This window comes from Sander vitreus, chromosome 22 (assembly GCF_031162955.1).
Source record: "Sander vitreus isolate 19-12246 chromosome 22, sanVit1, whole genome shotgun sequence".
NCBI classification, from domain to species: Eukaryota; Metazoa; Chordata; class Actinopteri; order Perciformes; family Percidae; genus Sander; species Sander vitreus.
In genome coordinates, this window is record NC_135876.1 from 5796080 (window position 1) to 5818990 (window position 22911).

At 40.2% G+C, this 22911-nt stretch overlaps 1 protein-coding gene across 1 annotated transcript in view; it reads left to right on the forward strand.

The window, feature by feature from the left end:
* Positions 1-3116: 3116 nt before the first annotated feature.
* mpp7a (MAGUK p55 scaffold protein 7a) overlaps positions 3117-22911 on the forward strand; it is a 184187-nt gene continuing 164392 nt past the window's right edge. The window contains exon 1 of the mRNA XM_078280190.1: positions 3117-3293. The gene's annotated coding sequence lies outside the window, so the exon portion shown is untranslated. The remainder of the gene's footprint in view (positions 3294-22911) is intronic.

Sequence of the window (22911 nt, forward strand, 5' to 3'; positions counted from 1 at the left end):
CATGTAATCATATTATGCCATGGTACCAACACTAGGTGCTGTTGCGTGTTGGTTTATATATAGGTAACTTTACGTGTTTTGATTTCAGTCAGCTATCACTATTACATTCACTACAATATTAGAATATATTTAAATACACACTGAGATTGTAACACAAACAATTGGAGGAATGGAGTATTAAAACCTCTAGTGTCTTTCTCAGCTGTCTGGATTATGACTTCTTCCATAATATTTCAAAGAAATCTAGTATTCGGGAAATATCCAACAAATACATAGATTGACAAATGTGGGTATTGTACAGACCTGGCAACCGTACGATGACAACATCCGGGACACACGATGGCTGTAGTGGAGCAGTCTCAAAAACTTGTAAACCCTTTATTTGTGCTGTTGTGTTCGATTAATTGTAATTTTCTATCCACAATTGTATTTTTAACTGTTCAAATAAATCACCCAGTTAGTCCATTTGCAAACAAGGGCTGTAGATATCATAAGGTTTTATATGTAAATAAAGGCCTACAGCTGGTCTTATTAAACATCCATGCCTACAGCAGGTAGTGACTTGTTCTCTCCTGACATCTAGTGGTTATACTGTGACATCGCAAGCAACATTTATCTACAGATCAGCATAACAGCAAATCTCTACATGTACTCCCATCGGTAGTAATAGATGCACAGTATCCCACCAAATTATTTTATGTTTTTAAGGGCCCAATTTCCATTGTCACATTAATTATAAATGACAAAGATGGTTTTGTTTTAGTATTTCAATTGTAGTATTCATTGTCTAGGCTGAAATTAAAAGGTTCTGCACAGACAGCATAAAACAGTAGTGAGAGTATGATGAGAGGGATGATGTACATATACAGTGCTAAGCATAAGTGAATACACTCATGCTAAAGTTGACTAAAAAGAGGAATACAAAATAATCTTTTGGAAATTGATCTTAATGCCTTAAATCCAACCTTTAAGGACACCAATTTTCTTTGTGAATGAATAATGTATCGTAAATAAATAAAGGTTCTTCCTTTTTAAAGGCCAGTTATTTTATGGATCCAGGATACTATGCATCCTGATAAAGTTCCCTTGGCCTTTGGAATTAAAATAGCCCCACATCATCACATCCCCTTCACCATACCTAGAGATTGGCATGGTTTTATTTCAGTTAGCCTAATAGCTGGTTTGATTTGCATTGAGAGATGATCTTATGGAAAGTACCCCATGCTAATCTCTAGCTATGGTGAAGGGTATGTCATGATGTGAGGGGGGGGGGGGGCTATTTTAATTCCAAAGGCCAAGGGAACTTTATCAGGATGCATAGTATCCTGGATCCATGAAATAACTGGCCTTTAAAAATAATAATCTGCCTGCCTCTATGGGAATTTAACATAGAGGTGTACTTACTTATGCCCCCTGTATTTTAAGGAAGAACATTTATTTATTCACGATACATTATTCATTCACAAAGAAAGTTGGTGTCCTTAAAGGTTGGATTTTTCCTATTTTTTTTTTAAATTAAGGCATTAAGATCAATTTCCAAAACAGACTGTCCAAAAGATGTTTTTTTTATTCCTCTTTTTAGTCAACTTTAGCATGGGTGTATTCACTTATGCTTAGCACTGTATGTGAGTATAATGATAATTTGCAAGTACTCTTAGGCTTTTGAAATGGAACAGTGTGTGCATTCAGAGTAGTCTCTTCACATTTTGTGGCTTTGACCAGGTTGTATTGATGCTACGAGTGAGTATCTGAAGCGGTCTGCTCGGCTCCATTGTTCCCAGACAATATACCCAACATCATATCCCAGGCTGAGGACAAAAGAAGCTGCAATTCAGCATTTTGGCACACAACTCACTTTAATGTGGGGACAAGGGGGCACAAAAGGAGGTGCTTCTATTGTTTGCACATTTCTGGAACATGTTCACACAGACAGACGTGCACGTGCGTACACACACACACACACACACACACACACACGTACACACGCACGCACGCACACACACACACACACACACACACACACACACACACAATAAAAACAGAGTTTATGAGTGCAAGATTTCTCAGGATCAGTTTCAAGTTTTTATTTTTCACATACTCAACACATGTTGTTTGTTGCCCCCTCCAGTATTGTGCTTGACATATATATAAGATATGTACAAATATGAATTATGAGATATTAAATATATTGCAGATATTAAATATGCTGCAAATATTAAAGGGACACTGGGGAAAGAGGTAATTGTCAACAACATCAGAGGTGTAGTCTGTTAGGAACCTTGGCAGTGTCCTTCTTCAGTGGTCAGTAGGATCACCACACTTGGCTGTGACTGAAGATACACTGGTCTAACTTCAGCTATTTCAAGACACATTTTATTTATTTATTATATTTGTAGAAGAATGAACTTTACAAAGTGCCTTTCTCTGGTCTTTGACTAGGCCTACTTGCTGCACTATGTCTGAAGATGACCTGTAGGTGGAGGTATCAAACAACATTTCTCTATCTCTACTATTTAAACAAAATGCAGCTGAATAAAATATTGTTTCTGTCAGGACCAAGGTATAACTGACAACACTCATCATTAAATGATGTAAACTACATAGGTGCATCAAAAAACCTCAATGCAAAAAAATGTCGAGGATCGAGCACATAGAAGGCTTAAGCTTGATAGATGCTCCAATATATGTGCAAGTACAAATATAAATTCTGTTTGAAATTAGGGACTGTCTGGCCCAACAAGCATATCATTGATAAATATTAATTTGACACAGATCTCCTTTAAAACAATCATGCTGTCCAAGTGCGTTTGTTTTGTTTTCTCCTGTAGGCGGAGAAGCGAATTTAAGGCGGAGGAGTTTGCGGATGATTGGCAATACCTTAAGCCAATCAAAATAAAGAACTGAAGGACTGATCACACCCTCATAGAATACTGACAAATGAACGAACAGAGTGGGCGGCCTCTGTGGCAAAAGCCCTGCACGGCACAGATCTCAGACCAGTTTTGTGTTGTCACATAGCCACACGTTAACCTTGTGTTTAAATAAACAAACTGTTTCCAAATCAGCGCCTTGAAGAGACCACTCTATCTGTCTTGGAGAGTGGCACTGCACGGCCGAGGCGTAACATTTTGAAAGGTTGTGTTCAGTGGATAGCCTCAGAAAGCAGGGATCCGTTAACAAACCGCGGTTTCTAAAGTGGAGAATAAAACTACTGAAAAGTTTTGTTTTCGAAGGAACCATTGGAGTACATTGTGAGCAGCAAGAAGCCATTCAACTCCGACCTACGATGCGAAGTGAGTAACTTTACCAATATATTGTCTAACGTTAACGTTAGCTAAAAACGTATCTTTACAATTGTGAAGACAAGGCAGTGGGGATTTTCGTAATAAAAAAGTCGAAAATATCGTTATGGGTTTCCGGGGAATGCAGGGTATAATACAAACACAATACAACCCGAGGACCAAAGACAGAGCAATATTACTAACGTTAGACTTGGTTTGTGTGGTACTCAGCCGCTGATGAAGTAACGTTAACCCTAGCAGCGAACTTCTGTTATTGCTAGCCAATAGCTAGGTGCATGATTCTTCACTAGTAAGACGTATTTAAGTACTACTTGTTTCAATTGAATTTCACCTGACATCTTGTGGGATGTTTCCGACGGAGAGTGAATGTCGCTTTAGTGTAGTGTTAAAGTAATGTTTCGTAATTGCAATGATAACATACGAAAGCTCCGGTAGAACCTCTTATAACCCAACTGCTTAGCCTAGAAAACAAAAGGAAATACTAGTCTAGGTATGGTAACATAACCAAATTTCCTCGTGTCACAAACCTCAACACACACACACACACACACACACACACACACACACACACACACACACACACAGAGTTTCTCCTCTCCATGAAGTACAGTGTGCCATGTAGCATGGCCAGAGGGAATACATAGCCCTTGTGCCCTGCAAAGTCAAGTGTGGTGACACGGAGCTTGTCACTGGCTGACAGCGCCAAGCCTCTAAGCTGGCAGCCTACTAGGAGACTCAGCACTTGGCCAGCTTCCATCATATCCCATTTGTTTTGCATAGTTAGATATTATAATGATAGGGGACACCATGTGTTTTTGACTTTTCTTTAATAACCATTATTGCTTGAGGCTACATCATGGTGTGAATAAGCCCCTTGTCACATGAAATAAGACCCTTGTGTCTCTTTACTTTAAATGCATAATAACACTCTCAAAAGCCATGATATCATTTGTTTCTTGATGTGGTAACAATTCAGAGAGACCCAAGATGTCAGTAACGATAAAAAACAACAACATTGAAATGCCATTATTTTGCATTGGGTCATTTATTCCCCGTGGCAGAATCTGCATACTTCTTGAATGCAGACATGAGTCATCCTTCTGCAAAAGTGCAGGACTTGATGTTTCGTTGCTGGAAAGAATGTTGCAAGAATGCAATGAGTAAATGTGTTTTTAGAGGGATGAGACGTCCTTTCCTCTGAAGCGTCGCATGAATACGTCAGCTGTGTGGGCAGAGTTAGCAACTCCTTCAGCTGCACGTCTTCCGGGAAGGCTGCTCTCGTGTTTCCTCGGCTATAGCTCCTCCGTGATCCCTCCTCGATCCTCGGGGGAGAAATAACGGCTTGGAGACGGCCTTGGCGGAGGAGGGACAGTGCCACTTCCGGTTTAGCCAAGGACCGAGGAGCTTGCTGTTTACAATGTCTGCATCATGTCCCATCATTCATTCCTCGTCATTGTTATGGTGCTCTAGCTTTAAGAAAAAAAAATGAACGACAGTGACAATTACCTTTCATTCCATTGTATTTAAATGCCACTGAGGACTCTAAAGAGAAACAACATTTCTCTCTGTAAACTCCAAAGCCTCAATGGCATGTCTTCAGTATTGGCCAGCCCCTCTGCTCTCACTGGAGTAGCCTAGTTCTTCTTTTAAATCGTGCCTAGAAAAAGGTAAAAGGTCTGTTGTCTGTATTCCAGCTGGGCAGCGAGGTGTGCCTGTTACATGAAAACAGATGCTTGTTTCTTGATCGTTGTGCTGGAGTGTGTATATGGAGTGTAGGCTACCGAGGTCAGGGTGGGGTCGGATGCAGCGGCTCAGACGAGGCCCAGCGTAGGAGGCTTTGCCCTGCATTGCTGGTCTGAACAGGTGTCTCCGAGCTGCAGCGCTGCATAGCTCACATTCCCAGGGTTTTGTTCCTGGCGTGGAGGGTCACCGATTAGGGGAGGGTTGTGTGGGAACTAAGAATGCTATGTGCACAAGGCTCCGCTCCCAGAATTCATCCGAGCAACCTGCTGATTGAGACAAATGCTTCCTGTCATTGCAACAGCGCAGCTTGTGTTGATAAGAAACCTGTCCGCAGCCCATTGCGCTGTTCATGGCCAGGGACAAAGCCAAGAGTTGGCTTCAGCAGGAAGGCTATTTTCTTGGGACTTAAGGGTGGGTAGGATATAGTGGTTAAGACTCTTAATCCAAGCATTAGTTTGGATCACTATCAGCTCACTCAAAATCACAGGGAATCGCCTTGTCTGAAGAGAAGTGAGGTCATTTTAAACCTCATTGTTTATTTTCGCTCACCTTCCCTTCTTACCCATTCCTTAAAACACCTCCACAGATCAAAATTTGAAATGCCACACAGGGACTAAATTAATCCTAATTTGGGGTCTAAGGACAAGCAGTAGACAATGGCACTTCTCATTTTGACAGCCTGGAATACAACAATTAGAAATACAGTAGCTGTTCCTGCATGAATGCAGTCATTCTGGTATTCTAGTAAAGAAAAAGACTAGAGCAGCCAGAGAACTGAAAATTGAGCTTGTCAAATAGTTCTGGCCCCTCTCAACAGTGACTGTGTTTCAGCAGCATTATCTTGTAGTGAGTCCTCTGCCTCTTCATCAAGCGTTGAGTGGTTTCTCAGTTCAGGTCTCTGAGTGCTGCCTCCTGACACATTGAGGTGAACCTACTTTACTACCAGACCAGCCATTGCTAAAATTTGCATCATATGAAATATGTATGTATACATATACTGCTGCAGTAGCTTAATCCAATCCAGTTATAAAGTCTGTAAACAGACTGATTAAAACATATTTATACTGAATATGTATTAGGGCTGGGCGATATGGAGAAAATCAAATATCACGATATTTTTGACCAAATACCTCGATACCAATCGACTATTGGGGCTTTCACAAAATATTTACACAATGACATTTTTGATAAATAATCATCAGTGATGTGGGTATAATGACTAAGTGAGTAAAGGCAAATAACAGAACAGCTAGAACGGTCTGGTAAGTTCACTTTACTGTAATGCAGCCTTTAAAACCAGGAAAAGACAACACTTATGCCATATTACGATATCCAAAATCTAAGACGATATCTAGTCTCGTATCACAATATCGATATAATATCGATATATTTCCCAGCTCTAATATGTATACTGTATTTGTCTGAGGTCTTACTTATTAGGGCCTACACTCGGGCAAAGGGCTGGGCGATATAGACAAAAGCTAATACCACAATATTCTTCTTGACCAAACACAGTGATGTCAATATTGCGACGATATAGTAGGACTGACAACTGAACTGAAGTCTAAGTCTGTTAAGTTCATAAAATGACATCACTACACCGTAATGCAGCCTTTAAAACCACAAAAAGACTACTCTTATGCCATATTACGATATCCAAAATCGATGACGATATTTAGTCGTAATATTGATACATTGCCCAGCCCTACTGGGGCAGAGTGTTGCAGTCCATATTGTAAAACTGAACTTTGAGTCAATCTGCCTTGGTTTATTGCTGACTAATGACTCATCATCAGTATTGTTGTGTTGAATTATGCAACATATAGGACAGGACATCATTCCGTTCATCTATCCTACTGTTCGTGCACAATCACCATGTTACTCGATATTATTACTAATCTCAGTTGCGAGTCTGCAATGGACTTGTGAGCCTCCTGCTGCTCTGCTGATCCCACACGGAGAGATTAAAGTGATGTACTTGGCAGGGTTTCTGGCAGGGTCGCAGATGATAAGCATCACCAGAAGTGATGCTGTGTTGTTTTGCCCCTGCCTGGCCTACAGAGGTGTAGGGTTTCTCCCAGCTTCTGCAGTGCTGCGCTGGAATGGGCCCACCCAGCAAATGGCTGCCATCAGACACCTGCGTTGGCTTAGTTATATTCCGTCTCCAAAGCTGTGCTCGCAGTGTGGGCATGCTGCCCTCCTGACTCACTGCAGGCTGGCTTTTGATGGAGAAAGCAGAGAGGCTGAATGAACTGTGGTGGCATTAATAAAAGTACTGGGTGTGGGAAAGCAAGCCTGGCTCTGAACTCTCAGGGAAAAGGTTAAGCCATAATGTGTCACTGTATAGTTCTAGACGTGAGTGGTCTGGAAGTGCACTGTATTGTTATAGGACACTGTTTCATTGCCGTTTTAAGGCATACACTCTTAAGAAGTGTAAAGCTTCAGATGTGAAGTACAGTGGTCCTCATTTAAAGTTACATATGTAGGTTAACTCTGTGGTTTACATTAAAAGTCTTGGGCTAACAGGAATTGTACTACAAGCTATTGCTGTGGGAATAACGTACACAAAATGCCTTGATCCTAATCCTAAAGTTTTTAAAGTCCATTGTTTAAAGTTAAAACATTGCTTAAAATGAATTGTTTAAAAATGTTTTTTCCCCCCACAAACAAGTGGAGACATACTTTTAAGTCTGTAACAACTTGAAACCAATTTGTTAGTAGTTAGTGAAGGCTATGGCCTTACATAGCGAGGCAATGGGTTCACTTGACTTACGTCAAGCTTATTTGTCAAATGTTTTATTTATGAGGGGTTTCCATGCATGGCCCCTGCCTAGCATTACTACGCCTATTCCCCTTATGGCAGCCCTGTGAATAATTCAACACAGCCTACTTGGAGCGAAGACAACCAAAATAGGCCAAAGTGTGTATTTGTTTGTGGCTCTGTCCAGTAAATCACAGCAATCGCAGAGGATTTGTGTACTTGGAGGTAGTATTTATGTTAGTACTGTATGCTCATGGAAAATTGACTTGATGACTTTTCAGATTGAATGTCAAGCAACCAAGTGCAATAAGTTTGAAGATATGTACCATCAGCATGAGAGGATCTTTGTCACCTGTCAATGATGGATATCCGGTGCTGTATTAATGGACCATGAGGTTGTAATAGCCATGTATCTTGTGTTGATATTTAGAGTGCTTGAGGAGCTTGGTTACCATACACTGGTCCTGTGACTGATGTTTTCCTTCCTGCCTTGATCTCTAAAGATGACAGGGACAGTAACTTGACCATGCCGTATAAGATATAGACTGTTATTCATCTACGGGTAATTAGAACGCAGTAATGTTGTAACACACACAACATTACACGCTGCCACCATCTGCTCCTTGCTTGTTTCTGTAAGAGACTTTCTCACAAAAACATAGCATTTTCAAGTCTAACGGTGCGTTCACACCGAAGCAAATTTGCGGTCGACGACGCAATTGATGCGGCGCAAACATGCAACATTTTTTTCATTTTCGTATCCTCGTGAGTTCAAATATGTCAGCATGAGCGATCAAACTTACACGGCCCTTTTGAAAACAAAGTAATGGTTGAGGGTAAGGTCATATAAGAAATTAGCATTCAGAAGAGGATTATTGAACCTAATGTTGGATGTTCATTTTCTTGTTTGAAACCTATACAGTGTTTCCCACAGGATGTGACGGGGCGGCACGTGATGGCTGGGTTCAGCAGTAAAATAGTCAAAGGAAGGTTTATGAACTACTTTTTGAAAACAGTGACAACAAACAGTACCAGATAATTTAGAAAGAAAGAACTATTTACATAAACAAATTAGACTAGAAATAACTATCTACATATTTAACAAATTAGACTAAAAGATGATACAGATGAAAATATTGCGACACTATGCGGCATCTGACACAATTTCAGGGTAATTATTAGTGCTGCACGATGCAGGGCTCCAGACTAACTTTTTTCACTAGGAGCACAGTGGCCCCCAACTGAAAATTTTAGGGGCGCAACCAGAAAATGTAGGGGCACACACCGTAAATCAACATGCTAACCAAATATTCACATTTCTACTAATTTCCACTGTATTACTAATACATACTTTGATAATAGATGCAGAAATTACAATGTGCTGTTTCAAATTCAGTGTCACTTTTGAAGATGCAACATAGGTCATGAAAAAGAAGAAAAAAAAAAAAGAAAAAATATATATATATATACACACCAGCTCTAGTCTACCATTACAATGAATTCAACTTAAAATTAAACATGCATTGTTTAGGCTACTACTGAACCAATATCGGTACCGATATCCAACGGTACCTTTTTTTTTTTTTGGTACTTTCCCTCTATAATTACAAAACAATTATTTCAGTTGTAAAAATTATTGTCAAACCTATTTATCCTATGTACTTAGAACATTGTTATTTTATTAATTAAACAAACTCCACCTCCTCCCAAACCCATCCCTACAACCTATTAAATTGAATAATTATTCATTTCTTACTCACTGTAACTTTTATTGTTGTATTTGTATATTCTTTTTTAGCCTGTTTTATTTTCATGACATTTCATTGCTCTTTAATGTTTCATGTAAAGCCTTGCCTTACAACCTCAGCCTGTCAGTCAGTCACCAGGGCACAGAAACCACTGTCGTGTCTGCTTAGGAAGTGTAACGTCAACAGCACTGCGACCGCTTTTGAGTCTCCATTAATATCATATCGCAGCAAACGCTGTCTGCGTGAAGTTTTGAAAAACTGTAACCACACTTGAAACCACTTTATCGGCATTTCCGTGACTCACTGTGACTTCAACAAAACTGCAGAGCCGACGTGGTTTGCACAGTCGGCAGCTATGCGTGTGTGTGTTTGTGTTAGAGCTCCGCTCTCTGTCAATTTTCAGAGAGGACAGATAAGCTTGAGCTTACGCGCTCTCGGGTACCGAAATTTCGACGTTTAACGTGTAAAAAAAGGGGGCAAATTTACTGGTCGCACACTCTCAAATTTTGGTCGCAAAATGCGACCATATGGTCGCAGTCTGGAGCCCTGCGATGTGAGGAAAATATGCGATATGCCATAGCGTTGTTGAATATCGCGATAATGTTGTCACTTGCGATAAATCGATATAAAAATGTACTCAATTCTGCCTTTCTGCTGCGTTCAGTATTCTGCTAAAATACAACAAGTTGCTCGTTGAATTTAAAACAAATCAAAGGAAAGTGTAGCCATGATATGCTTTGTCAATTAAATCAGTTTTTTTTGTGCCAAATTTTAATGGTTCAGCAGATAAAATACATGATTACCTGGAGCCCAAATGTTATGTAACTTAACCATAAAACCAACACACACACACACACACACACACACACACACACACACACTGCTATAGCCTAAGCAGCCTGCTTCTTTCCTCTGCTGCCTTGCACTCAGTGATTGCCTCCTGGTAACGGATCCTACTTTCCCCACATGACTCCTCTTGGCTTCCTAGCTGCCATCATGATTGATAACAAACGTGACTAACCCCCCCACCCCCAAATCCTTCTTGTTCGGTTATTGGCTGGCTCATCAAGGAGTAAACCATATGTGCGCCTGCTCTACCAACTAAGCTAACCCGGCCACAGACCGTGTTTTTTTTTCAGGGGACAGGCAGCCTAAAAAACGCATGACATCGCTTAGAGCACCTTTAAAGGAATAGCAGGGCCAGCGTGTGTGTGTGTGTGTGTGTGTGTGTGTGTGTGTGTGTGTGTGGTAGAGCGAGTGAGAGAGTGACGGTGATTAGCTTCGGAGGGAGTACCGACTCTAGAGGCATAGTGGGAGAAACAAAGTGTCTCCCCTGCTCTTTCTGACCATGGTGGGAAATCCGTAGCAGGAAAAGTTAACCCTCTCCCTGATTTCATGTTTACGGATAAGGAAAACTGGAAATGAGCAGGTAGAAATGCAGCGCTACCAAGCCACGGCCAAGCGCCGTGCTTCGCCATGAGGTGTATTTTTTTTGAGAGGTGCACGTAGGGTCGGTATCTCAACGTACCCATGTATGTAGCCACAGCGTCGATTTAACACAGAAGCATAAATGGGCCTTAACTAATATGGTGTGCTGGCTTTTTGGTGACTGTGGGTGGGATCTTAGTCCTTCAGAATATTGCTGATTAGCCCAAGAGGGTTTTCTTTAGCTGCCTGTTTTCTTTCAGTTGGCAGGGACTCCAGACAGCAACACTGGTTTTCACAGGCTATATCCCCCCTTTGTGTGTGGGGTGTCTCAAGTAGTGTCAGCTATAGCTCTGTACAGTTGTTGCTTTGTCTCCTGCCCCCCTTAATTACCTCTTGACTGCTCTCCACAACACGTAAATGTTTGATCGGGAAAAGGAGGTCTGTGTGCGTGTGTGTGAATGCAAGCTTTTGTCCCTGTACTTGAAAGCATGTTCTTAAGCTCCTGCGTGTACTGTATATTTGGGTGTGCATGTATCAGACAGGCATTCATTCTTCGTTAGTCCACTTGGCCAACTCTCTGTCTATTCCCTCGTTGCTCATTGAGTGCAATTGCAGCAATTTCACTGTGAATACTTCTTCACAACAGCCTATTAGAACCATTAACTTTGCAATCATCACTCTTTGATGGCTTGGCCCACGTGATTACACTATTCAATCTGGATGATGGCAGACAAGGGGATAGGATTGTGAGATATCTAAACCAATGGGACTGTGTGTGCTGTACTCTGTGCCCTGTATATCATGTAAGTTATTTTGTTTAAAATTGCCCATTATCCTCCCCTATGTTAGACATTCCTTACATGTCCACTAACAGACGGGTCTAGTATCTAAATAATTCAGTGGTAACTCTAGGCCTATTAATCAAACAGTATAAGTGACGATTAATCGAAAACTTATCGACATCAAAATTCTGAAGCTGTTATCGACGTATTTTTCCCATGACGATAATTTGATAATTTATTCCTGTTGATAGGCCTACTTTCTCCTTTAAAACATTCTACCGCCTGTGTAGTCACGTGACTTCTCCTGGACCAGTCAGCCGCATAATACCAAGCATAATGGAGGGTAACTCAAACACTGAGTCCGAGTCACCTGAGCAGCTTTTGCCCAAAGTAAACTAAGTGTCTGTTAGGGCTGTTCGAATTCGAATAGTAAAAAAATCAATACTATTCGAATGCTGAAATTACTATTCGAAAGTGACTTTGTTTTTATAAATATGTTGGCTAACGTTAGCTAATCTTCCTCTTCTCACCTTGGCCTACCTGCATGTGTCACTCATGTCACGTCTTATGAACAATAACTTAGCGGGAGTGAGAAACAAGGCATTGTGAGGTCTAAAATAACGTTAGTACAACATTACGGAGCTAACGTTACGTACCGAGTAACATTAGTACACGGGGGAGTGACAAGCCGCGGCTGGAAATCGTAAGAAGGACGGGAAATAGTTTTAACATGACTTTAAAATCGACTTCCACCGAGCCAAAGTGCTTATGTTAACATTAGTTAGCTTGTTCTTGTTTTCTAACTGCGTTGCGAGGTATAGTAACGTTAGCGTAGCTGTGAGCTTCATGACGACAGCTAAAGGTAATGTCAGCTGCCCTACAGCTGTCAGAGTTAGCTTCTACTTATATATTACCTTCTAATAGCTGTATTCTCAGTAACGTGACAATCTGCAAGAAACAGGTTGCTTATAAATCACTAAAATAGTAGTGACAGCACCATTTGGCTTAGTTATTAATGCCGTTAGCATCGTTTGTTACTTACCTAGCTAGTTTATGACAAAACGTTTCGGCTGTGCTTTCTAACATGATGTCGCTGTGCTAACCGAGCACCGTTAGCATTTACAACAGAGCTGCTTCACTACACTTGTTAGATAATATTTCATTACAGAGTTCTCTCTGTGTGCTCGTGGTGGAAAATTTATGTAAACAAAGTTGCTGCAGGTGGGGACCTGCATGCAACTTTTCAAGGCCAGGCTAATGTTGGAAGCCCCTCTAGTGGACGGAACGTGTAACAACAACCACATGCTTGTAATGCCATCGACAATATATAAGCCTTAGTAGTGTAGTACATATTATTTTACAGGCTGCAATTGAGCACTAAATATTTGAATATTATTCGAATATTCAAAAAAAATATCAAATTGAATTCGATTGGTATTATAGAGGAAGATTGACAGCTCTAGTGTCTGTTGTCTGGAAACATTTTGGCTTCAGAAAAGATGATTTAGAACAACGTGATTAATTATCGTTCATTTGTCGTTATCGAGGTAAAATGTGCAATTAATCGTGATTTTCGGTTTAGGTCATATCGTGCAGCCCTACTGAGTAATAAGGTTTTGTCAGATGTGGTGGACAAAATAAGACATAAACGTAACATTTCTGCTATGGTGGCAGAGAGCGCTTAACACACTGCAGCAGCTTAAGAAAACCCAAGGATAGACTGAACCCTTTAACTAATTTACAAAAACAACATGGTCACATACAAAATAAAAAAATAAACCCTGCTGGAAATAAAAAAATATTTAAGAGACGTCCACCAATTGAAGGGGGTGTGTGTCAACATTTCTGACCGCACGTGAAGACAGCCCTGAAGGCAGTGGAGAAAGAGAGAAAGAACAGAGATGAAGCGAGTGTTGAAGCGACTTTGCTTTGTTGTTGCAGGACACATTTCACCTATTGCAGTACGGACAAATGAGTCTGATAGCCGCTAACGTAACTGTCCCACGCAGGGTTGCAAGAGTTGAATCGGACTCAACTTTTTGCTGCAGGCATTCAAAACACCTGTGTTTTTGCCGGACTGTCTGACGAGTGACGACTGACGCAGCTGTAACCCTAAATCATGGAAACGTTAATGTGGTGGGAGTATCTTATTTTAAAATATATACGTGATTAGATTTATATTTCCTTGTCAACCATACTGACATAATTCATACTTAACAAAGGGTTCAAAGAATTCCTCCTAGTTAACTCCTCCCCCATTCAGCGGATGAGTCCGTGTGAGCAGGAAGAAAAAATAGTTCTTTTGTTCCAGCCGAAGTAGCGCTTGAGACACGGAGCAAAGAATAGATGATCAAATCAGATTAAACATAGACCTGTAGTGGTTACAATCCTGCTGCTAGTTGCCAAAGGAAGATTCTTGGTGAGTTGACTATGAAGCTTGTTGAGTTAATGTAAATGTTAATGTAAATATTAGCGTTAGCGACCGTTAGCGCTAACTGCGCTAACCGTGCTAGCAAAGGCTAACCGTGCTAGCAAAGGCTAACCATGCCAGTGGTTGCTAGAATTATTCATGTTATCCTAACCCAGTTGGCAACGCTAGCGCTGGTCTATACTGTGCTGGTGTCGGTCCAATATTATATAGCTAGTAATCCCATTTTGGTGGTTGCAGGCTTATAGCCTGCTGTAGCTATTATTCAATAACATTGTGTGGTGAGCACACCCATGGTAAGGCAACTTTTGAGCAAGGGTAATGTATTTACAGAAGTTATGTTCAATGTGAGTCAGTGTTAAAATGTTTTATTAACCATACTGTGATTAGACTTATCTCTTGCTAGTTTTATAGAAAGGAGTTGAACCTAACCTATGCAACAGTTGTGTATGTAATTGCCACAGATATGCCTTATTGATTTTCAATGAGAAACGAAAACATGACAAGTTGTTAAGGGAGTGACCATTTTATTTACAAAATTATTACAGTCAAATGATACAATGTGTTAATAATTCAAATATAGAAAAGCATTATCAACAGTGCTGTAGTGACTTTAAGAAGTATGCTTTTTTTTTTTAAATCTTTTTATTCTTTATTTATAAAGGACAACACACATTAATCAACATTTCTGTAAATGTGCCAGTGTTAGCCAGCCGGCTAATTTTCAACTGTAGTCCTTGTTTGAACTATATAGTAATACTTTTTTTCTGGCTTTGTGGATACAAGGCCAGGTTGTCGTCATCATCGTCTTCTTCGCCGCCTTCTCCCCTTTTGTCTGCTCTCTTCTACATCCTTACTTCATTCCTGGGTGTCCTCAGCAGTGGTGTGGAATTCTGCGAGACATTGGAGTCTACAGTCCAGCTTGCTCTGTTGTAGAGAAGCGTCTGGTCCTGGAGTGGCGAGCCAAGCCCATGAGCCTACAAACAAGGAGATACTGAAATAGAGGGAAGAAAAGTGGTAGGGCAATTACATTTTGCTTGCCCCACACCGAGTTTGAAGGAGACAGACATTGTTACGCTACACTTTAACGGTCAAAGGATACAACACCGCAACGGATGGATTTCCCCAGTAACTCACTGAACTGAACTCTTTGGTCATTGTCCTTATTAATACTATAGTGATGGATTTGTCATTGAAGTCATAGCTCTAGAATGTGTTGTTGAGTTGTATCATTACTCTGATCGTTACAGGTAAAAGCACAGGTTAATGTGACGGGTGACACTGAGATTTCATGTGATTAATTTTCATGTTGATATACATGCAAGTTTGTTATTGGTATTTGATTTTTGGGTTATACAAGGAAAAGAGAGTACCAAAATAGTCAGAGGATCCGCTTGTTTAGTTAGAGGCACTATTAAATAGGATCTATAAACCCTAATATAAATCAATAAAAAGAAAAAATGAATGAGTGACTAATAATACGGAACTAGCGTAGCATTACATCTTGAATATAAATAGGGATATGTAAACAAACCTAAGTACTCACTTGACAAGTGGATTCTTAACTAGATTTAATGGAAACAAACCCAAAGAATTGTTATAAGTGAAAGGGTGTTTTATGGTAATTCTACATATAATGTGGTGTTGCACCTGTGATGTTGTTTTGAGAAGAATACTGTACTAAGAAAAATACACAAGAAAACCGGTTGAATGAGAGACTAGAGATAATTAAAGTTTATTTCCTCACCTCTTCAAACTTACCTATTGAGTTGTGTCTTGTCTCACTCTTGCTGCCGATACCCATTTCTCCCGAGCGATCTAGATCTTCTGAGACGCTTGGCTTGCAAATCTTCATGTTAACAGACTGGCTACTGTTTGCTAACTTAATGCGAACCAATGTTGCTGATAGCTACAGTTGTGTTCAAAATAATAGCAGTCCAACATCACTAACCTCATAAATCAATTTTTTTGGTAGAAGTGATATTTCTACATGGCAAATAATTTACTAGTAAGTGTTGTAGAGTCATAGAAAACCAACAGACCCAACAGTCATGATATGCATGCTGCTCATTCTGTGTAATTGAAAGGGGCATGTTCAAAATAATAGCAGTGTTGTGTTCAATTAGTGAGGTGATTGATTCTGTGAAGAAACAGGTGTCAATTATGGCCCATATTTAAGGAAGGAAGCAAATGTTGTGCATGCTGGTTGTAGTGCATTTCACACTGAAATACTCAGCAAAATGGGTCGTTCCAGACATTGCTCTGAGGAACAGCGGACTTTGATTAAAAAGTTGATTGGAGAGGGGAAAACATATAAAGAAGTGCAGAAAATTATAGGCTGCTCAGCCAAAATGATTTCAAATGCCTTGAAATGGCATCCAGAGCCTGAACGACGTGGGAAAAAACGGTCAACTACCATTCGAATGGATCGAAGAATAGCCAAAATGGCAAAGGCTCAACCAATGATCAGCTCCAGGAAAATCAAAGAAGACTTAAAGTTAGCTGTGAGTGCTGTTACGATCAGAAGAAGGCTATGTGAAGCAAAGCTATCAGCTAGAAGCCCCCGCAAAGTCCCATTGCTGAAAAAAAGACATGTACTGAATAGGTTGAAATTTGCCAAAGGACACATTGACTGGCCAAAGGAGAAATGGCGCAACATTCTGTGGACTGATGAGAGCAAAATTGTTCTTTTTGGGTCTAGGGGCCGCCGACAGTTTGTCCGACAACCCCCATGCACTGAATTCAAGCCACAGTACACTGTAAAGACAGTAAAGCATGGTGGTGCAAAAATCATGTTATGGGGATGTTTCTCATACTGTGGTGTTGGGCCTATTTATCGCATACCAGGGATCATGGATCAGTTTCAATACATCAAAATACTTGAAGAGGTCATGTTGCCTTATGCTGAAGAGGAAATGCCTTTGAAATGGGTCTTTCAACGAGACAATGACCCAAAACACACCAGTAAGCAAGCAAAGTCTTGGTTCCAGATGAATAAAATTGATGTTATGGAGTGGCCAGCCCAATCCCCAGACCTCAATCCCATAGAAAACCTGTGGGGTGACATCAGAAATGCTGTTTCTGAGGCAAAACCCAGTAATGCAGAGGAATTGTGGAATGTAGTTCAATCGTCCTGGGCTGGAATACCTGTTGCCAGGTGCCAGAAGTTGGTCGACTCCATGCAACACAGATGTGAAGCAGTTCTCAGAAATAATGGTTATGCAACTAAATATTAGTGCAGTGATTCAAAGTAAAGCAAACCCTTGAGATATTTTTCAGTTGATACAGTAAATGTTTGAGTTTAAAGAAAAATGCAAATACTGCTAACTAGAGCTGGGCAATATATTGATATTATATAGATATCGTGATATGACACTAGATATCGTCTTAGATTTTGGATATCGTAATATGGCATAAGTGTTGTCTTTTCCTGGTATCAAAGGCTGCATAACAGTAAAGTGATGTCATTTTCTGAACTTACCAGACCGTTCTAGCTGTTGCCTTTACCCACTTAGTCATTATACCCACATTACTGATGATTATTTATCAAAAATCTTATAAATATAGATGTATAAATATTTTGTGAAAGCACCAATAGTCAACCCTTCAATATCGTATCGATATCGAGGTTTTTGGTCAAAAATATCGTAATATTTGATTTTCTCCATATCGCCCAGCCCTACTGGTAACAGCCTGATATTCCTTTTTCTTCACTTTCTGTAAAGGTATAACACAAACTTGATCAATTTTGGTCATGTTTTGATTTGGAATTGAATGTGAAGTGTTCCCAATGCATTGATATTATGGAATTAAAAGCTATTCTAAGGATTTTGAGCATTACTCACTTTTTTACACTGTATGTTTGGATTTTGGTTAAACCCTATGGTACCAATCCCATGCATGACACATCTAAATTTTATTAAGGTAAAATAACAACTGGTAAATATAAGGTAGCACGCACAATAAATGACAAAAAGCTGGAAAACGTAACTTATGCAATAACTGGTTTACCATGGAATCATTAATATATTTTGTTTTACCATTAGCTGTTCATGTTAGCTGCGCTGTCAGACATATACAGGCTGTAGTTACATCTGTTAGGTGACATGGAAGCTGTAATTACAGGGTTACAGCTCTCTCTCGCTCTCTCTCTTTAAAGGTCTGGCTCTCCATATTTGTACTTTCTTAAAATCCAAAATGTGAATGTAATTTCAACAGCAGCACAACCTTACTGCGTAATAGTTTGTAGTCTTATCTGATGCCATCACTAAGCTGATTTAAGAATTGAATTGAGGCTGCTATATTTAACTGAGTTAATTTCATTCAGGTGTGAGGATTGTGGATCAGGAAAGACAGGGGAAGGCAACAGGTAGGTCTAACTTTAGGTGGAAGTGTAGGAGGAGCCACTTGATACCAACAGATTCATTTCTTAATATTATTAATATGGAAAAACTAATATGGAAAATCTATTACATAATGTTTGTTTGACAAGATGTCTTAGTGGAGAAGAGCACAGGCAAGGAGTGAATGAGACAGACATGAGGTCGGCGATGGCATCAAGTAGAGATGAGACCAGTGATGACATCAGGTAGAGATGAGACCAGGACCAGTGATGACATCAGGTAGAGATGAGACCAGTGATGATGACAGGTAGAGATGAGACCAGGACCAGTGATGACATCAGGTAGAGATGAGACCAGTGATGATGACAGGTAGAGATGAGACCAGTGATGACATCAGGTAGAGATGAGACCAGTGATGACATCAGGTAGAGATGAGACCAGTGATGACATCAGGTAGGAGTTCTATTAGTTAGACCACACACAACTAAATGTCCAGTATGGTTTGAAGTTCTGTTGACCAACCTATTCACTGTCTTTTTTGGAGGAAATATAGTGCAGACAGAGATGGAAAGCCACTCGCCACTCAAATCACATCAACCAGGGGTGATGATTAGGTTGCCAGTTGTCACAATTTGGTTGCCAAGGGCAACCGGGCAACTGTTAATGTCGAGCCCTGAGATAGAGATATATATAGAGAGAGAGAGAGATATCTATATCTATATATATATATATATATATATATATATATATATATATATATACATACATACATACATATGTGTATATATATGTATGTGTATATATATATATATGTATGTGTGTGTATATATATGTGTGTGTGTGTATGTATATATTTATATATATATATATATATATATATGTATGTATATATATATATATGTATGTATATATATGTATGTATATATGTATATATATATATATATATATATGTGTGTGTGTGTGTGTATATATATGTATATATATATGTATATATATATGTATATATGTGTGTGTGTGTGTGTGTGTATATTTAGTACATACTTAGTAGTACAGTATGAAATGTGTTCTAATTGCAGCCACTCATTTGTGGCTGCGATAATTTGAGCCTAACGTTGTCACAGATGTTATTTGGCATTTGCCCTTTATTTAAGAAGCATCCTAAGATTTTAACAGCTGTAATCATTCTCTGCTGCCTATCATACAGTGACGTTATATCAAAGGACAGGCTTCTCTGCAAACGTATGCCTGAGCTCACCACTAATTGCTAAGTTACCTTATGGAAATGGCTTTGAGTGGACGTTTACGGCTCTGGTAAAATTAAAGTGTGATATTTATAGTTTGGTTTGGATTGTCAAGCCTTGATAACAGAGGGCATATGGTGTTCATGCAGCAGTGTGTGTTGAGGAAGTTTACGTTGCTTGCGATGATGGTGAATGTGTGCAGTTTGTAGAGTCATTTTAGATTTCTATAGAGTTTGATTATTGATTGATTATTATGCATAGTACAATATGTAAAGGACTGTAGCTTGCATGGATTGACATGTTACTGGATATCTTAAAGGTACTATGACGTGCTGCTTTTTGGATGCTTTTATACATGCCTTAGTGGTCCCCTAATACTGTATCTGAAGTCTCTTCTATATAGGCCTCAGTGGTCCTCTAATACTGTATCTGAAGTCTCTTTTATATAGACCTTAGTGGTCCCCTAATACTGTATCTGAAGTCTCTTTTATAAAGGCCTTAGTGGTCCCCTAATACTGTATCTGAAGTCTCTTTTATAAAGGCCTTAGTGGTCCCCTAATACTGTATCTGAAGTCTCTTTTATAAAGGCCTCAGTGGTCCCCTAATACTTTATCTGAAGTCTCTTTTATATAGGCCTCAGTGGTCCCCTAATACTTTATCTGAAGTCTCTTTTATATAGGCCTCAGTGGTCCCCTAATACTGTATCTGAAGTCTCTTCCCGAAATTCAGCCTTGGTGCAGAATTACAGCCACTAGAGCCAGTCCCACAATGAGCTTTACTTAGGATGTGCCATTTCTGTGTCTGTAGCTATTGAGGGGCAGGGGGGGGGGCAAGGTGGAGGGTGGGGGTGTGGCCTTGACCAACTGTCTTGCTTCGCTCGTTTGCAAGCCATGATGTCTCTCTCTTTCTCATGGGTGGGCCAAATTCTCTTGGCGGGCAAAGCAGAGAAAGGGGAAGTAACCTTCCTCCTTATGACGTCATGAAGGGAAGATTCCAGATCGGCCCATCTGAGCTTTCATTTTCTCAAAGGCAGAGCAGGATACCCAGGGCTCGGTTTACACCTATCGCCATTTCCAGCCACTGGGGGACCATAGGCAGGCTGGGGGAACGCATATTAATGTTAAAAAAAAAAAAACTCATAAAGTGAAATTTTCATGCCAGGGCACCTTTAAAACCTACAGCAGACATGACACAATGGCTTGTCTTCATTTCGAAAGTGTTTGAGCTAGTCCAATACAACTCTCTAATAAAGATATTTTTGTTGAAGTAATACACATTGATGTCCTTTTGAAGGGGTCTGATGTGATGCATGTAATAACTACCAAGATGCTGCCAGTTTTTTTAGTCCTTGTCCAAACTCAGGCGCTCACAGTTGGTCATTATAATGGCTCTTGTAATGCTTTGTCCACCCAGTTTCCTCTCTTACTTCCGGGGTCGTCAGCACCAGACCGGGACAAAGCAGCTCTTTCTTTGTCCGTTTTGAAGTTGTCCCTTCAGCGGCAGGATGCTAATCTGACTGATCATCAGCAGCTTCTGTTATGGTCAGGGAAAGACAGCTACAGAGAGAAAAGACAGGGAGAGATAGCAAAGGAGGGGTGGGGGGTGGCATGGAGGGTGATGACTGGTCCATTTGGCATCCACTGAACAGAGGAGTATTGTGTGCCAGTGGGCCACTGTGGAACAGACTGCTTCTTTACAGGATGGAACTGGTGTTAAAGATCCAAAATCTTGTGGGGGGGGTTTGCCAGGGATACAGTCACCAAACCAACCACCTGATAAAAAAACACCCATTACCAATGGACTGCAAATTCAGATCTGCAGGCAAAGGATATACATTATTCAAAGGGTCAGTTCCAAGTTCCTTGCATGTGGATCATTTTCTTCTTGGGATATTTTGGTGCACTGTAATTTTGATTCTGTTTGAACTAATATAACTATTAATCTGCTATTGGGCTCCATGTAAAAAAATGCTAATATAAACCATCGTCTGTTGGTCTAACGGGAAACTACAGAGGAAATGTTGGTCTCGTGTAAAGTGTCATCATTAGTCTGTGATACAGTATCATGCTGTGAGCTATCTTGATATAGCAACACTAGTCACAAGGTCAGCAAAAGTTACAGATTCAAGAACTTCCTTGTGAAAGATAACAGTTGAGCCAATATACTTCTAATCATGCATTCTTTTAAGCCTTGACCAAAGACTGCGAGAAATAATGGACGGGGCTTCCAGCTCTGAAAAATTGAAGCCAATGCAAAGTCTGATTGCCACGAAAGCGAGACACACAAGTGTAGATCACAGCGTTATGCAGGGCGCAGGAGGGGACACGGCAAAAAAAACAGCAGCTGGCCTGCGGTGAAAAGTCGAGAAATGCGTGTCACGCTGCGGTGGACTGTCATGTAACCGGCGATCAGACTTGTCAGTGTGTTTTGAGGCAGCGTGAGAGTAGGGCTGGGCAATATATCAATATTATATTGCTATCGTGATAGAGACTACATTTTGGATATCTTAATATCGTGATATGACATAAGTGTTGTCTTTTACTGGTTTTACAGCCTGCATTACAGTAAAGTGATGTACTTTTCTGAACTCACTAGACTGTTCTAGCTGTTCTATTATTTGCCTTTTCCCCACTTAGACATTATGTCCACATTACTGATGATTATTTATCAAAAATCTAAGTGTGAAGATATTTTGTTAAAGCACCGATTGTCAACCCTAGAATATCGCCCCAATGTCGATATCGAGGTATTTGGTCAAGAATATCGTGATATCTGATTTTCTCCATATTGCCCAGCCCTATGCGAGCGTCCCGTACAGTAAACAGGAAACAACATTGCCTCTATCTCATAATACATCCATTATACATAATCTATAAACAATCTTTCGGAAAACAGTAGTTGTGAAATATGAAATCTACTTAGGGGGGTTAAAGAACACAACAGGACGTCACACAAATGTGCTGTGTCATTGACACTCCCCTCACCACACAACCCTGTGGCAAATCGCCTGGTGGTCGGACTCTGTTTATTAAAAAATCAGTCCTGTGACCCTGTGTGCTCTGATTAATTTGGCATGCAGTTGACACACCAGTCATAATTTTGTTTTAAAGTGCTCATATTATGCTCATTTTCAGG